The sequence below is a fragment of the Mus pahari genome, chromosome 8 (genome assembly GCF_900095145.1).
Source record: "Mus pahari chromosome 8, PAHARI_EIJ_v1.1, whole genome shotgun sequence".
Lineage (NCBI taxonomy): Eukaryota > Metazoa > Chordata > Mammalia > Rodentia > Muridae > Mus > Mus pahari.
In genome coordinates, this window is record NC_034597.1 from 107,320,707 (window position 1) to 107,339,201 (window position 18,495).

General features: G+C 43.4%; 1 protein-coding gene across 9 annotated transcripts in view; it reads left to right on the forward strand.

Moving 5' to 3' along the window:
• Mbnl2 (muscleblind like splicing regulator 2) overlaps positions 1–18,495 on the forward strand; it is a 151,937-nt gene that overhangs the window by 17,396 nt on the left and 116,046 nt on the right. The window contains exon 1 of one of the 9 annotated variants that reach the window (XM_029541442.1): positions 2,894–3,295. The exons of 6 other annotated variants lie outside the window; for them this stretch is intronic. The gene's annotated coding sequence lies outside the window, so the exon portion shown is untranslated. Of the gene's footprint in view, positions 1–2,893; positions 3,296–3,823; positions 4,209–18,495 lie in introns of those variants that run through there. 2 more of the 9 variants (XM_029541441.1, XM_021204191.2) reach the window with 2 other exon arrangements.

Consider the following 18,495-nt stretch of genomic DNA (forward strand, 5'->3'; position numbering starts at 1 on the left):
GTGATTTAGACACATTCTTCACCGACCACCTAGCTGTCATTCCTAGAGGCTGTTCAAGCTCCACATTCAAACACTGGCCTTGTTGCAGGCCGGATGCACAACTTTAAGCAACTTTGCTAATCTATTTGAACTTCAGTTTCCCCATCTTTCAAATAGGATGCGTTATCTACTTCTCTGATGAATAGGATTAAATGTGATCACCTACATAAAAGGCATACCCAATTTTAAAGATCGCGTGCATAATATTTAAGATATGTTTTCTGGGGTGAGTATACACACTACAGCCCTCTAAGCAGTTCTAGGACGATCAGTGATTTCAACTCAAGCATTTTTGCAAGTTCAGCTCTTGTTTTCCCTCACAAAGACCCCGTTGTTCTCTCAGCAGAACGCAGAAGGCCTTACATGGTGCAAAAAGAATTTTATGCTAGGCTTTGGGGTATGTTTACATTTGGTGGAAATGGTGAGACCCTGGAACATGCTATCTCGGACTAAAGAATCATTGTATTTCTAGCAGAGTTGAAATGCAGTTGCTTTTGGAAACAGGAGGGCCTATATCTGAAGGGCTTCACATAGTGTGTGTGTGTGAAAACGGAGCACTTGAACCGTCTCCACAGTCGGCTATGCCTTGAGCTGTTTTGGCACAGATAAAACTAATTCTGTCTCCACTCAACCTGTTTTAAGGTTGTTTAAGCAGATGGTAACTAGACCATGTTAGGACCCAACTCCTGAATTTAAACTTTGGAAATGAATGAATGAGTGCAGGACTTTCTCTGGAGATAAGAAATACTCTGGTGACCGGGCAGTGGTGGCGCACGCCTTTAATCCCAGCACTTGGGAGGGAGAGGCAAATGGATTTCTGAGTTCGAGGCCAGCCTGGTCTACAGAGTGAGTTCCAGGACAGCCAGGGCTACACAGAGAAACCCTGTCTTGAGAAAGAAAAAAAAAAAAAAAAAAAAAAAAGGAAATACTCCAGTGGCATCTGTCCGTCAGTCACTCTGGCACTGGAGTCCTGGAGAAAGGTCAATGGCTTTGTTGCTCAGAGAAGAATAAGCAAGGGTGCTTCCAGGTGCTTCCTGGAACCAGACCCCACTTCCTTCCTGAATGTGGTGGCCCAGTTGCCTGTGTTAGAAGAAATCACCTCTGCCCCCCAAAACTGAGAGCCTGCCCTCCAAAACTGAGAGCCCATCAATAGCAGAGAGACTTTTGAAAGTTAGGTGTTGGCCAGAGCTCTGGGTCATACAATTTGGATCATGCACAAACAAAGAGCGAAGTGTTGTTAGAATCCATTTGATCAACGCACAGGGGGGAACTGGAACAGAGTAGTGGAAAAGCAACTCAAAAACAGAGAAGGGAGTGAAAACGGATGTGTGTAATACCCTGGGACCCAAAGCCTTTTCAGCTTTTACTTGAGAAAGGTATCCAAAAAAAAAAAAAAAAAGTCCCAATCAAAATATAACTGAAAGATTTACAAATACATTCTGAATCATCTTCACAAAGCCCAGTCCCTCCCTTTAGAGAGCATGGATTAAAATCTGTTTGTTTCATGTCCTGTTACTATGGAAAGGAAGCCTAACAAAATGATCGACAGCCAATCAAGAAGTCAGAAATAACGCCTACGGATCAACCCACAAACGCATGAGCGCACACATACACATGCACACGTATATACACGCACATGTGTGCTTGTGTGTGTGCCAAAGACGGGAGAAGCCTGACTGACACTTATTTGTGTTGATCCCGGATAGGTGATACTTCCCGTAAAATAGAGAAGACAGGAAGACCAAGCTAAGGCAGGCGAGTTGGGTCTGACTTCAGCTGGAGTAGGCCTTGCTTGAGTTGAGTAGTATACCTGGAATAGACAGCAGTGCCAGAGAGTTGAATACATCCTCTATCAAAGGAAACTGCTGGAACAAAACCCAATAGGAGGAAGTGAGCTGTGTACACACACGGAGTTCCTCCGAGAGGAGATTGCCTGCCTGGTTCAGCACGCTTCCGTTGCCTTCCAAAGCTGCCAAGGAAAGGCTGGACCTGTACGCACAGACCAGAGACAGTGTCTCCCCAAACCTGGGCTTAGCTGCAAGGAAATGGGTGGGGTTTTGAGCCAATCTACCCACATTCCCAGATGTCCCAGAACCATCGATTACATCTTGGGAACACCAGGCACAATTACTAAGGGTTTTCCTTTGTTGTTCCCTAGGCTGTGCGTGTAGTGAGGAGTGGGTACGTGGATGCCATTGTCTTCTCTCTTTATAGACATTGCTCTTTGCTTAGGGTCCCTCAGCCATTTCCCTGCCCTCTGTGCAGGAGCCTGAGCTCTCTACTGAGGGTCCAAACACCAGAGATGAGGCTCTGTGATTGGCTCAGGTAGGCTTCACATTCAGGCCTCTTGGCTGGACGGTAAGGGCACCAGCACTCCTGACCTCTGTGGAAATGCAGTGTTCCCCAAGAGCATGTGATTTTGTAGGGCACAGTGTGAAGCCTGGCTCTTGTCCGGAACCACAGAGACTAGCGGTTTTTCAGTCCTGGAGGATACCGGGGTGTAACAGAGGTGTAGGATGGTATGTTCCAGTTAACATAATACATGAATTACCTCGGTCTCTGGAGCCCTTTGGGTAGGGCTTGGAGACACCTCAGGGTTTTAATCGAGCTTAGATTGAGGACTTATTGGTTTTTTTTTCTTCTGCTTTATGTTGCCTGATTGACAGTTTGAGTACAGTTAAGCGCAGATCTGTGGGGATGCTACTATAACTGGCTTGCATGGTGGAGTCATTTTTCCACTGACGTCATCCTCTGGAAGCTTCTGAGAGAGGGAAAATGAAAGCAGAGGAGGAGAGGGAGGCCCAGTGCCTTCTGTGGAGAACCCGCCATTTTCCCTGTTGACTCCACCCCTACCCCCAGGCTTGGCAGAAGCTCTGTGTTACTGACCCAGTCAGGTCCCCTCCCCTGAGTTCCCCAGGGGACTATCTGCAGCTGTGGCCCATGAAATCCACGGACACTGTGTGTAGGGGTGAGAAACTGATCCAGTCACTGTTTCTTGAACGCGCCAAGTTCCAGTGCAGTTGAAGTCCGGTGAATTTCCGTTTGCCCTGGAGGGTAGAACAGTCTTGGTCCTTATTTTCTCATAAAATTCCATTTGATGGTTCTCAGCTAACAAGCGTGAGGTGGGCAGACAGCCTGTGCCAGACCCTGTTCAGGGTGCTGGGCCACAGAGATGCCCTTGCCTGGCCTCAAGGTCCGTCGGCGAATCTTCCAGCTGTGAACACGGAGCAGAACAGTCAACCTCAAGGAGATGAGGGTGAGGTTAGAGGGGACAGGGACCAGGGTGGGTGGCCGTGGTTGTTCTTCTGGGCAGTGGATCAAAGGGCAGGTTGCTCTTTCTGAGAAGAGAGGTTGGATGGTTGTGCTGAAGGGGCAGCAAGCAAAGAAACAGGGAGAAGGATATCGCGGTATTAGAGCCCTTCTAACTAACGAATTCCTTCTCATTGCTTGCTTCTGGGATGTATCAAGTCTCACCTATAAACTAAAACTAACGGGCAATTGAGCATTAAGCCGTAAGCCGTAAGCAAGTCCCGCTTGCTTGCTTCCTTCTTTCAGGGGAAAGCCACACGAATTAAGAGTTAAATTTGCCAGCAAATAAGGTAAGGGGAAACAAGACTGCTTTATGCGGTGCGGACAGGGCTGGGAGTGGCCATGTTTACCTCTGGCACACATCTCTGCTCTCGTTACTGTTCAGCAAGACTGTGTGTGTGGGGGGGGGTGGGGGAGAACGCAGGGAACCGGGCCTGGATGCTTGCTGGTTCTGCAAGCACGGACTCTTCCATAGCAGGGCAAAATCTTGCAGAGCAGCTCTATCCTTCCTTCCTTCCTTCCTCGTGGCCATGCTGCGGACAGGATTTTACTCTCCCCTCAAGCTAGAAATGTCTGAGGGGGAAAAAAAAAAACAACAAAAACATCTCACGTGGCATTGAATAATGGTGGTTTCAAAACTCCTCCTCGTTTAGTCTAATTTACAGGGTGAGGTCATACGACTGCCTGGAAAATTCCAACGTGATTTTTTTTTTTTTTTTAAATTTTATATTTAGTTTATTCACATAGTACCGGACGTCAAAAAGTTTAAAAGCCGACTCGTAAAGTATTTGCAGCTCGTGTTTTCTTGCGTTTTTAAACACCGTGACTTTTGTAGCTGTTCTGAGTAAACGCAGGCTACGGTAAGTCTGAAAACAACGAAATGAAGGGCAGGGGACAGAAATAGATCAGAGCTTGGTAACATAGTTGAATGGATCAAAATGAGAGAACCTGAGGGAAACCGCCTCTGAGGGGAAGGTGTACTTGGGGTGACTGCCCTAAGCTGTTGAAGGCTGCAGGAAACTTAGAAACTTGGACTTTTTCGTGTCCTCGGACTGCTTTTGTGACTTTGTTCTGCGGTGGAGACCAGCTGATAATGTGCCTTGTCTCTCGTTGGCTTTGTAATCTCAGTTCTCTGCCCCTCGTATAATGGCCTGTTTGTTTTGAGGCTGGTGCAACACTGGCCGAAGAATCAGCCATTTGTTTCATGGTGCTTGTTTTGAAGAAATCATTTCTGGGTACATCTATCTTCACACTGCTCATAAAAATAGAGGCGTATCGGGCGATCAGTGCCCTGTAGGCTCGGGGAGGATTATGTATGTAAAGTAACATATGATAAGACTTTATTTCAATCTAATGACTGAAGAACCTGAATTATACACCATTCATAAAGATGTACAGTTTTTATTAATTATGGTGACATACAGCAGTTTGAGCCGGCCAAGGGTATCTTATCTAAGAATGACCCTTAAGAGGCTCTTACTAATGAAGAGATAAGAATGATTTATAAGTGGTGTTAAGATATTTATATCTAAATGAATGCTAATGAGATGGCTGAGAAGTTTGGTTATGTAAGTAGGGTAAATTTTCGCATCAGAATTATGTCACCTTAAGACTTCATTAAGACTTAAGACTTTACCAGGCAAACTCCTTATACGTTTTAACTTCATAAATGTTCAGAGGTAAACTTTGACCGAGTCTGGGGGCAGTTTCAACTCTCAGGGGAATTCTGATCACTTTCTGATGGCTCTCTGCCTGGGGATTTGTTGTGAGATGTTCTTTGATGCCAAGCCTAAGTTTGAAGGGGAAAAGAAGCTGGGATCATTTAGTGATGCCTGCCGGGAAGGGGAAGGGGGAACAGGAGGACCAGGTGGCGTGCATTTACTAACCTTGGCAACGGGTCATCCAAGCCATTCTCAGGAATCATCTTCATTACCCATGAAGTGGTAATGACTTATGTTTTACTGTTGACACTGTTTCTGGATGTCTTCAAGACCCAGCAGATAGCGATTTTTTTTTCCTACAGGAGTGGTAGCTATTTAAGCATCTTAATTTACGTCTTCTTTGGAGAAGAACATTAGAGCTGAGTTTAGCTACATAGAATACATTTCTAGTTTTACTTCCTTTTAGGAACAAAATTATTTTATAACTCTCTTTTGAATGTGTCTTGCTCTTTGTTTTCTTGTTTGTTTGTTTGTTTTATTCGTTTGTTTTTAAGGTAGGAGAGGACTGTGACTCTGAGATGGGTCCTGTGTTTCAGTGTTTCACATTAGATTCAAGTGTATTTATTATCTTAGTATTTGAGGTAAAGTGAGGAAGCACTTTCCCTCCACTGAAATAAATTTGGAGGTCAGACCAAGACCACAGAGCACCACCACCTTCTTTCATCTTGAAGCTAAACGATAGATAACACGTAAGACCGAAAAATTTGGGGCTACCCTTAATGTGCCTGCTATGGTCTAGGACTTCAATGTTTACTTTCAAAAACTTTTTTTTTTAAAGTATAATGCAGTCAGTGACCCAAGAGATGGATATTATTGTCCTAGTATATAGACCTGAAAAAACAAGGTTTCTAAAGCCTGACTATTCACCCATTGTGAACTGACATTAGAACCAATTGAATGGACGTCTTAGATTTAAGTACATGTCATCTGTCCTAACTATTAACAGGACTCTTGCAGGGAGACATTTTCTGCATTGAGCAAAAAGAACTGGGGGGCTCAGCAGTGTGAGATGTTAGCTACTGCGCATGCTCCCCCCTCTCTCCCTCTGTCCCTCCCTCCCTCCCTCCCTCCCTCCTTTTTATTAATTTCTCTTGCTGGAATTTTGACCCTGTACAGAGAAAGACCCACTATGCAGACCCTTGAAGACAAGCCTCCCAAATGTCGTTTTCCTTCCTGCTGAAGGACACAGACCTTGGCTTTATGAGCTGCTAACAGTCTGTTTTTAGCACAGAGCCAGGAGATTGTCCTAATACACTTAGTGCTGTTCCAAAAATAGCACAGGGGTGGGTGGATCATAAATCTGAATCACTTATAGGGTCACAGTGGGACCCACCAGTGCTGGTAATCTTGGGGAGAAAGTGTTGTCGAACCTCAAGAATTAAGCTAGCAGTTGGAATTCTTTGCAACTGTGTCACAGTCCATCTGTTGAATGCCTATTGTCTGCCTGTGGAATTTAAGAGATAGGCATGCTAGAAGCTTCCTTATTTGCTGGGTAAAGCCCCCAATAAACATTAGCTGATAATATTCGTGGTAATAATTATATGAAAAAAATCTATGTAACTGTGTGAGGAGAACCCCAGGGGACGCAGTGTGCTTCTCTGAAACGGCGATTCACTAAAAAATGGCAGGACAGTGTGCTTGTTGCTTTCTGTGTAAGACTTCACAGAGGGATTAAGCATCTCGATTCATGTTGTGTTCACAGCATTAGAGTCCTGAAAGATGTCTGTCCTCTGAAAGTTGTTTGTCCCCTGAAAGATGACTGTTCCCTTTCAAGGGTATACTACTTCGATTTTGAAAATTCTGTATTGTCATTTGACCCTGCTGTGCTTTCAAGCCAGGGGTGGATGCTGCAGGCCTAAAAGGTCATAGTTAGGACAGTGGTAGTGTTGCCATTAAAGCAACTTAGGAGTGTAGATGCTTTGGTTAGTTCATTTATTAAAGAAAGAAGACAGACAGACAGACAGACGACAGGAGGGAGGGAGGGAGGAAGGGAGAGAGGGAGGGAGGGAGGCAAGGAAGGAAGGAAGGAAGGAAGGAAGGAAGGAAGGAAGGAAGGGAAATTATTAACCATGTCACTCCACATTTTAAACATTTTGGTTCGTTGGCATTATTTTTTTTTACTTTAAATCCTTTTATAGATAGCTAATATTTGAATCTATAGGCTAGTTGATTGGTCTTCCTATAAATTTTATCCTCCCAAATAAGTTTAACTAAATCTAGAAAATATTGAATCAAAAACTAAAACAACAGAATTTTTGGCAACTCTTTAACCACGTGCTGTAACCTCCTGCCTTGGCCATGGGACAGTCTTCTTGTCTGTTGTTTTTATGTGCCACAGGAAATAATATCTCTTGGCAGTGGCTCCTTCTGGTATTTATGACTCCCCAATTTAGCATGTAATTATTTATTTTTTCCCCTAACAGTTTATTCTTCATAATATTTTGTAGTTGCGGTTGAGGCTCCTGTACTTGGCTGAATAGCCGAATTGGCTGACGCACTAAACAGTGGTTACAGGTCCTTGATAGCCCAGATTCAGGATTCGCCACCCATCTCCAGACCATGGGCTACTGGTCCCTAAAGAGACCACACCATAGCACAGTATCTTTGTGTAAACCGTGAAAGATCAGAAGTTGTATATTAGTCATTGCTGTGAGAATAAAAGAATCAAAATAAGACCCTTCTTAGAGTCCCTCCTCCCCATCTAGAATCTCATGAGAGCGAGTAACAGGCTTAAGAAGGCAGAACCTTCATGAAATGTTCCGACTGCCACTTGTGGTTAATTTTATATTAGTTATGTTTTATTATTAGAAACAATAATAAGCAGTTATAATTTAACATTTTATGCCAAGCCTATGAAAAGTGTTATGCAAATTTCACTATTATTAGAAAGCTACAATTTGTAAGCCATTGGCTTCTTTTATTTGATCTCTTAAACACTGGCCATCACCCCCACACACACACACAACCCATTGACTGTGAATCGGAATTATCCAGATTATCATCACCTTGTTTAAATACTAAACTGTATTTTACCTCGTGACTTGTTCCCTCAATAACACATAATTTCTGATACTCAGTTTGGACAACAGACCGTGATATTTAATATGCCTATTGTGATGTCTAAGAGAGCTTGGCTTTCAACAATAGAACTATATCCAGGCTTACTGAAATCATATTTTTGCTATTTTTCCACCTTCTTTCATTTGAGAATGTTCTGATGTTCTGGAAGGTGTATCCAGATCAGAAAAATGTCCATCCCTGATCCTAGCTAGTAACATTTGACCTACTGTTCACTTAAAAAATAAGAAAATAACATGTTTGTAAGCTTAAAGATCTGAGGGGGAATTTTCAGGATTTTTTTTAGCTTAAATTCTTTATATTTCAATTTGTTTTCTGAGAGTAAAACCTTTTTTCCTCAAGAAAAACATATTTAAAATCATATAGTAAGTATTTGGACCTGCCATTCTACAAGGTTAGAAAGTCCACTTTTAAATTTTTAATAATACTGTTATAATTCCAGTATATTGAGACCGTATTTGTTTCAACAGTTCTTGTGACTTAATATTAAGTCAGTTGGTTCAGATTGTTTGTTTTTATACATTATGCTGTGGTTATAATCTAAACACATAAATTCTAGTTTTCTAATTTCTCATTTTTGACTTTTTCTTTCAAAGTGGGTTTTGAGAAATGCTCTATTTTTAATCCTTTACATATCATGGAATACTTTTGTTTACATATTAGAACTATGATGTGATTGACTATTTAGTAATGGCGATTTGTCCCTTAAAGCTTAGACATTTTGTTATTGGCTTCTACCATTTTGTGTCATCAGAGAGAAGCTTGAAACTGTTCGTTTGTGGTTAATTTTGGGACAGAGGAGTTCAATAATTTATAGATTTTCCATTGTCCTTCCTCGTGATTGCTGGAGAGTGCAGCCCCCCCCAAACTGTTCATGGGAGTCGCCAAGACAGACATACTTCTTGTACCTCTTGGTATCCACATCCATCTTCCTCGAATCACTGCTTGGATTTAATTTGTTCTTTTATTCCGTTATTTTCCATGCATGAACATTTAATAGTTCTTGATGGGGTCTTTGTCTTCGGACGTGCAGATCAGTTGGTAGCTCTTGGATTACTTTAATCTCTTCCTCTTTTTTCTGCTCTGTAGTCCGTAAATTTATGTATCTCCATCTCATGGATTCTACTTTGAACATTGAGAGTGCATTTTATCAAGTTCACTTTAATTCTCCAGTCAAAATGTCAGTGGCCTCCCCTTCTTAATGGTATGTCAAGGGACCCCCTCTGCCCTTTGTTTCCTTTGCAGCCCCTCTTTTCCTTTTATCTTTCCCTAGTTCAGCTTTCCTGATCTTCATTGAAAATGAAAACTATGTAGCAACATGACTGATTCTTAAGTTTTGCTTGTGTAACAACAGACCCTGTTCCGTCCCCTCAAGCCTCTGGGTTTGTGCATGTCCAGCTCAGCTCTTCCAGAGCTTCCTAGCGGTTTGTTTATTCACTCCTGCTGAATGAAGAGACCTGCCCAGGCCTGCCTCCCCTGGATTCAAGCCAGGGCACCACCTCTTACATCTCCCCATAAGCATTAAGTAGATCCCCTGATGTGATCTGATTCAGTTCAGTGATGCAGCAGCCTCAGACAGCACCATGGCCCCATGGGTGTCTCCAGTTGGCAGATATGTCGTCCTTGCTGAGTTTCATATTGTCATGGGTAACTTCCTTCCCTTCACCTGCATGCCTAGCCCAGCCTCCTTCCTGTTGCCTCTTCCACTTAGAGGTGAAACCCCTTAGGCTGTTGGCTCTTGATTTGCCTTTGCTGCTGGACAAAGTTGAGGGATTTGCCTCCGTTGTGACCAGTAGAAGCACAGAGACTTCAAGACTTGTGCTGTTCCCAGTTCCTAATAAAACTTAAAGTTTTCTTTGAACTGGAGACTCTGTGGGACAAGTTAGGTTTACCTAGCACTTAAGCAGACTTGAGCTGTAATCAGAAACCTAGAGTTTCAATGTTAAACATTGACTTTTATATCATTTTTATTCCCTGCAATAATTTTGATTCTCAGTAGGACATGTGTGCCCATTTTCAACAAGAGAGTCCCACCCCCCACCCCCACTTTGATTATATTCATAGTCAAATCAGGTGGTGACTTATTGGGGCAGATTATATTAACTCACTCTTTGTATTTTTCAATTTTCAAAGAAATACTTGTTGAATCAATAATGTTTCTTCACACAGAGCTCTGTTATCTTGCATTCTAAGTTCTCTCTCTCTGTCTCTCTCTCTGTCTCTCTCTCTCTCTCTCTCTCNCACACACACACACACACACACACACACACACACTAAGATCTTGTTCAGGAAACTTTGAGTTCAGGGTTGGGGTGAGAGGGCTGAGTGGCTAAAGGGTTTGCATGCAAGCCTAAAGGCCTGAGTTCAGTCCCACGGTAAAAGCAGGAATACACTCCCCGGAGCTCTGCTATGATACAGGTGGGCACATGCACACCCGTGTACACACATAATACAGTTTAAACATTTAAGAAATTTCTAATTGATTCCATTGACTTGTGTGTCTGTTCCTTCAAGTGTGGCTCTTGTTGTCTTAAATAACATCCTCATGTCCTAAGACCTCTCCCATGTGCTGTGATTTCTTTTTTTAAAAAGGGGGGAGAAATCCCTGTTCAATCTGTTTCTTCTTTCAGAGAAATACCAAAATGAGCACACTGGCACAATCTTCCCTAACACTTAAACAACCTCCGAGGTTTTAATACAATTCTATTGAGTCTACAATTTGGATTATGTGTGCTCTGGTATATCTGTGCAAGTGTGTGCCACCCACATGTGTTTGAGTGCCAGCGAAGGCCAAAAGGGGGCCTTGGATATCCTGGAACTGGAGTTGTGAGGCTCCCAGGTTAGGTGCTGGGAACCCTAATCATGTCCTCGACTAGAGAAGCAGATGCCCTTAGCTGCCGAGCCATTTCTCCATTTTAGATAAAAATGATAAAATTGGAGAAAGAGATAAGGGGGAAAGAATTTGGCAGGTATATGTGAACCCCTCGGTTCAGTCCATAGCACAGAGACAGTAAAAACCAACAAACCCCTTCTTAGCATTGGATTTGAGTCCCTCAGCTACAAGAGGAAATAGAAAAACAACAGACGGGAGAGAGTGAGCTAATGGACACCTGTGTGGAATTTATTCAAATATCACTTCACATCTGAAGTGAAACTCACTCATGCTTTTGCCTGTTCACTGTGTTGTTCAGATAGAATTATTCCCAGCTCTTCTATGTTTATGAAGCTACATAAATTAGATATTTTATTATATATTTACCTGATCACTGGTAGAAAGCACTTGCTGCCTTTGAACTTCATTCCGTAATCTCATTTCCAGCCATCTGACTGAGCCCACATTTTCCACGTGAGGATTAAATTAAATTCTCTTGGGTTTTCTGGGTCTATAGTCAGATCACGTTCAGATGGAAACTTGTCCCTTTTTGTCTAATAGCTGTGTCATATAGTCTCATTACATATTATTGCCCCAGAGCTTGGCTTTTTGTATTTGTGAGCAGCTTGTGTTTTACATCGTAGAGTGGCTACAAGGGTCCCCAAGAGATTTTAATGAATCATAGAGACCAGCATCATATTTTTTCATCTTGCTAAAATCTACTTAAATACTACATATTTATTAGATATTTTTATGTTATAAGTGAAGTTTCTAGTAGTACACTTAAGATCGGTTACATGGAAACACTGTGTTTTAAAGAAAAATTGATTGTGATACATACTTAAAGATGAATACTCCTTTCTTGCTGTGATTTATTTCTCCATTCATCCATCCATCCATCCGTCCATCTGTCCACCCATCCGGCTGACCATCCATCTAACATCCTACATCTCCTTAGTCTACTCCCTGTTAGGAATGTGTAGTTGAGTTTGCAAAATTTTTGTCTCAAATTGCTCATAGTTGAAAAATGTTGCCAAGCAAAAACATACATTCTCATGAAACTCTGAGTGTTCCAATTAATACTATAGCTGCCATTCATGTTTTGGAGGCCTGGCGTCCTGGGGTCTCAAAGTGTCTTATTTGAAGAAAGCTTGGCATTATTCATAGAGAATATTTAAACAAGTTTCAAGGTTAATAATTTTCTTACTAAAATCTTTTTCTTTCTTTCTTTCTTTCTTTCTTTCTTTCTTTCTTTCTTTCTTTCTTTCTTTCTTTCTTCCTTTCTTTCTTTCTTTCTTTTATTTTTACCTTATAGAATAGTGACATATAGCATTCTCTTTAGAGATGGCATTAACATCTATACTGGTTCATAGAAATGACCAGAAGATATTTTCTGGAAACTTACATTTTAGAAAATGTGCTGGATTTTTCTTGGGAATTGTCAGTTCATTTTTTTTCTAAACACGTCCAATTTTAATTATTTAAGGCTGCTAAGAAGCATTTAGATATTTAGGTACAACTTTTATAAAACTGACCCATGCACTGGTTAGCTTTCATCAGCTTAACACAGACATCCACTTATCTGGGAAGCAGGAGCCTTGGTTACAGAATTGTTTTCAGCAAATTGGCCTGTGGACACGTCTTTTTTTTTTTTTTTTTTTTGGACCCAGCCCAGTGTGGGCGGTTCCATCCTAAGGTGGGTGGGCCTGAGCTCTATAAGAAAGCAAGCCAGTAAGCTGCATTCCTCCATGGCTTCTGCTTCAGTTCCTGCCGCCAGGCTCCTGCCCTGAGCTCCCGCCCTGGATTCCTCGATGCTGGATGGACGGTAAGGTGTAAGTTTAATCAATCCTTCCTTCTCTTCATTGCTTATGGTCGTGGTATTTATCACAGCTATAGAGAAGCAAACTAGAACAAATCATTTTCAAATTTGATAATAATTATGATTTTTCTTTGTGAAAATAAACCGCAATTCACTGAATTTTAGATACAGATGGAAGGATTTAGTTACAATGATTAGAAGGAAGGAAAGCGGTTAACAACATTCTGAAGTCGGACCAAAAAGATTTTGTTTGTAAAAGTTTCAGGGAAACAAAATCAGTTCTAGTTACTATAGCTTTGAAACGTGTTTCCAGAACATTTAGAAACGTGTTTCTAAACATTTAGTTTGAACTTCCCTTTTGACATTTTTCTATCTCTGTGCTCTCTGCCTTATTTTTGACTCTTACGATTGTAGGATTACATGGTCCTCTACAATCCTCAATCTCTTTTTAATATACTGTATTGTGTTCAGACAGTGTAAGTTTTAAAGAGAGATAAATATGGGTGTTTTGAAAGCAATCATGCCTCTTTCTAAGATGAGCAATTACAACTGAAAGCCACAGCACACTGCTCTGCCGTGACTTACACAGCCGATTTCCTTATTTTTCAGTAAATAAATTAGTGCATGGGTTTCCCAGCCGAGGTGAAGGCAGTGATGTCAGAGTGTTCTCTTGTGCCTTGCAGGCTCTGGGCTTAGAAGCAGCTTCATTACCTCCTCTGAGGAGGGCTAGAGAGTCAGACGGATTATTAGCTATAATGAACCCTGGCTTCTGCTCCAGGGTTAGCAAAGCAGATAGATCCCCACGGGTCACAGGCATCTCCCTGGAGATCTGCCCTTTGCTAAGAGGCAAGAAACACAGTTGCCAGCATGTCGGAGGTAGAAGGAGCCTGACATAGCTTGCTGATCAGTATTTCTCACTTGTCTCCTCTAGTAGTGTCCACATAGCCAAAGGGAGAAGCTCTGTGCTCTTAGGGGCTGGAAGGTTTAACAAACCTCCCCATTCATTTTCAAAGGCTCTTAGATCTTACTTTGTGCTATACCACTGGCTATAGAGTTATCGAAGATATGTTTTAAGTTACTCGCCACGTGTTTGACTTTCTCTTGGGCTTCCAACAACTCAAAGTACAGCCATGCTCGTGAGGGCTACAGTGTTTCAATTTGGTTCTCTAACTGCCTGGTCCGGACCTGGCAACCACTGCTTTGTCTACGCTCATCACTGTGTGTGGGGGAACCGAGGCTGAGAAGGCAGTTGCGACTTGCTCCAGATCTCTCTCTCCATTGGCATAAAATGTGTAGAAGTTAAGACTCCATTCTTTGAACTCTGTCCATTTTCTGGAAAACAGACAAACTGCTCCCAGAGGCGGGGGGATCCGTAAGCAAGGAAGGGTCTTTACTTTCTGCACTTTAGAGGAAGAAATGCTGGCCGCCCTTTCTCTCTGGAACCTAATGAGCCTTGTACCTAATGAGCTGTGCTTGGGGTGGAGGAAGAGGGTGGCTGAGTCAGCGCTCACCATCCACACAGACATACATTCCGAGGACTCTTTCTTTGGAAGGTAGGGAAGGCAGAGCTAAGCCATCCCTTTAAGACAGAAAGCAGTGAATCCTTACAGTGGACCAGCCTGGGGTCATGTGCCTTATCTGATTGGTTTAAAAACAAAAAGGACCATAATTTGCAAAAGTTTGGAATGCTTGCTGGCTGAGTGAGGAGGCCCAGTGACAGCAGCTGGCAGTGATGAGCGGGTAGATAGGCTTACAGAGTATTTGTAACTGATGAGTCATTCTTACTGGAAAAGTGGAAGCCAGCAGAGACTTCCATTCCTGCCTGCTGCTGCAGGGCTGTTCAGTGACCTAAACCAACATTTCCATCATCGGTGTTGCAGACTCCCTGCCATGGCTCTAGATGCAGCAACGCCTTGTCCTGGTGTTCTTTTAAGTCTTCCAGATACTTCCATGGGTCAGTGTAATGCTCAGCTCTCAGATAGTGAAGTTTCAAGGTAGATCAATGTCCAGGGCTCCTGGCTGTGTCTCTGGCTCTCAGCACTGTGAACTGAACTAAGCAGTGCCTTTCTTATCAGAGGTATCCTCCTGTAAAGTGGGAGTGAGGTGTTTTGATCCCCACCAAGAAGGCACTTTGCAGTTAGTGAAATATCATTATGTACACACACACACACACACACACACACACACACACACACGCACGCACAGGCACGCACATGTACACATACATACACACATGTGCTCACACACACGGGAGCCCTATTGTAATCATGACTTCACATTCTGTTGTTAAAAATAGATGGTATCAGCAAAGGCACACTTTAAAAAAAAAAAACAGAGTAATGCATGCTCAAGTTACCCTTCATACATGTGCCAATGACCACAACAAGACAGAAGGGAACCATTTCAGTTTTTGGAATATGCCAGACACATATCCAAAGCGCTTCACTAAGTAGCTAAAGAATACGGATGTCCAAAAAAAAATTATTATTCAGATTCCTATTCTCTCTTTCTCTCTTTTCCTCCCTCCCTCCAGCCCCTCATTCTTCTTCTCTCCTGCCTTTCTCATTCTCTCTCCAATCTCTCTGTCTCCCTCCCTCCCCCCACCTCTGTCCCTCCCTTTGTCAGGTTTGGTTTGATTCTAAGCCGTTGGTTCTCTCGAGAAAGAGGTCAGACCAGTTTGAGTAGCAAGCAGGCTTAGAAGAGCAATTGAAGTATGCACATGGGAACATGGATGATAAAATCATTTCAGAAGATAATGAACAAGTGACTTGAGAGTTTGTCTTGAGGGTGGTATCACAGGTTATGCCGGGTTATTAATTTCCCAGCTCAGCAGTGTGTCTCTTTAAAAAAAAATCTTAAAGGATATATATATATATATATATATATATATATATATATATATATATAGTGTCCCGGGTGGAGGGAATACTGAGGCCAAATGGAATCTACCAGCCAGTAGGCCTGGGAAACCAAAATGCTGCACCTGGGTACGAAGTGTGTATTGGAAAATGGAGAGTGCAGTTAGTTGTGCCAAGAGTAGTAGAGTCAAATCTACAGGGTTCCCACACATAACTCTAATGCTCAGAACTAGATGTTTGTTGCGATGTCAGTAAATGTTAATAACAGGCACAGCGTCATGGGGTACACTCCTCAGCCCTGGCGCTCTCACCATCCGTGGACAAGATTTCATCCTCCTGGACCTGTTACTCAGTTTCCCCTTCCATAAAATAGGAAGAAGCCTGTTTGGTACCCAGATGTGACTGGAGACCAGGGTTAGAACAGCCTGTAGCTGCTTCCTTTCTCCCTGGTTCTCAGTGGCAAACTGTTGGCCCATGGTTGCCATGGTGACACAGCACCGGGTGAAGTTGCTTAGAAATGATGTGGTGGTGGCAGGAGATCAGAACTGGGTGGTGATTAGCCACCTAGGAAAAGTGACAAAAGGAACTGAGCCCAAGAAAAGGAGACAGAGGTGCCCATTGCAAGGAGCCCACTGTCGGAGCTCCCTCCACCCAACAGCGAACACTGACATAATCTTGTAGTGCTCACATGTGCCAGGGCTTCTCCATTATAGATTATACATAATTGCCTGGGTCATTTTATTCCTCAGAGTTTGGACTTTAAACACAGGAATATTGGTTGTTGATTTCAGTATCCGACAGCTCAGTTTCCTTTAAGATAAGACAAGTTGTTGACTCAAACCCACTTAGGTAGCCCACTCATGCATTCTTGTGGCTTGAGTTCCTCCATGTCAATGGCAGTTAAAAGAAGTGTGGCTGGAAATCGCACCCCTCTCCTCAGACACCTCCTTTTTCTTCTAGAGTTGAGTAAAATCTCTGGAAAGCAAAAATCTGTTTTTGAGCTGTTGTCAATAGCTCCTGAACTCCTGGTCCCTGCTCTTTGTGTTCACAGGACAGTGCGTGAGGAAGGTTTGCTCTTCTCACCATTCATGGAGTATGTCTTGTGTAGGTCACAGGTCTGTCCATGCTGACACCTATAGGGTTCAAGCAAGCCAGCAGGTTTCTGTCTTTCTAAGGTGTTAGAAACTCGTGGAACTCTCCTTCGCAGTATGTCATGTCTGGTTCTGTTCCAGGGTGGCTGTGTCCTGCACAAGTAGGGAATGTTGGTCAGAAGTGGAGAGAGGCCAAGAGCTAGAATGTTCTCTGCAGGGTGTGTCTTGATGTCCTTACCTTAGAAAGCACACTTTTGGTCCCGCCTCACTGGATGCCTCTGTCTGAGGTATCCTTAGGGATGTGCCAGTGCTGGGGTGTTAGTTATTCTGAGCTGTTGCTCGGCTTGCTAGAATAAGACAAGCCAAAGAGGGAGGCCAGTGGAGCACCCTCTTTTAAGGACATCTTCATAGCCTCTCAGGCTCAACAGCCTTTTCCCCACACAGCTCAAGGCACCGGCACCACCGCCCTCCTGCAGGTCTGCACCTTCAACAGCTTCTTCCTTTCCAGGAGGAAGTCTGAGGTGGCTGCCACTCAGACCTGACTTGAGAAACAGCTCTGATTCTGTGTTGGTGTGAGAGAAAACAGGAGGAAAGATAATTCAGCCATTGAGGTGCCATGTCCCTCAAGCAGCCGAGGCTCACGCCTTCTCAGTCCTCTTTGCTCTCTTCCTTCCTGACCCTCCTTACCTACCAGGTGCCAGAGGATAGCACCGTTACCTCTACTCCTTCCAGATCCCCCAAGTCTGCAAATGTCCCCCTTCCCGTGACATATGCTCCCATTAGATCCCATGGCTCAAAGGGCCTGCTAATGAATCTAGGTCAAACGCAGTCGAGTTGATAAGATTTTCACAAGAGTCCCTAAAAATACATCTCTCCTTAAATCAGCTTTGCCAGTCACTGAACAGCCACAGAACTTGAAGGACAGAAGTGGCTTTAGAAACTGCCAAGCCCCCTCCCTCTTAAAGCTCACAAACTGGATTCCCGGGGAGCAGAAAAAATAGCAAGAACAACAGTGGCCAAGGACTATTTCAAGTCCCATCTTGAAGATGGAACAAAGCACAGACTGAGCTCTGGAGCCTGTCCAGCCATGTGTTCCCCATTCATGTGTTCACGCCTCATTCAGCAGGGATTTGTCAAGTGTTTGCTATGTCCCGAAGTTAGGTGTTTTGCTAGATGCCGGGGGATATACAACAGATCCCATCCCTTTACATTCCAGTTGTAAAATAAATGTGTGTGCACTGAATCCTGACGAGGGCTTTGGGGGGAAGATGGCAGGACAAGCCAGCACGAGCAGGGAGCACTGATGCAATATTACATCAGAAGAGGCTTCGCTGTAGGGTGACCTCCAAGGCGTGGCTGTCTGGGAGAGTATTGCCAGCAGAAGGATCCTGGAGATTAAAGCATGGAGGCAGAATGGGCTGGTCACCCTAGGACCCAGATGAAGGCCAGAACGGCTGGGAGGACGAAACGAAGGAGAGAGATTACCAGAGAAGCCGTGGGGCTAATCACAAAGGTTGTTGCAGATTGTTGATCAAAGAAGGCATGGCACCAACCATGAAGCCATTGTTGGCTATGTCAAGACTCCTCACTGTCACATGTAGGTGGGCAGAGGGCTGATCTGCTTATATTTCTGACTAGTTTCCTTTGTGCTAATTGAAGGGAAGTAGGGATGAGGTGGGAAGTAGGAGTGAGGTGGGAAGTAGGGGGT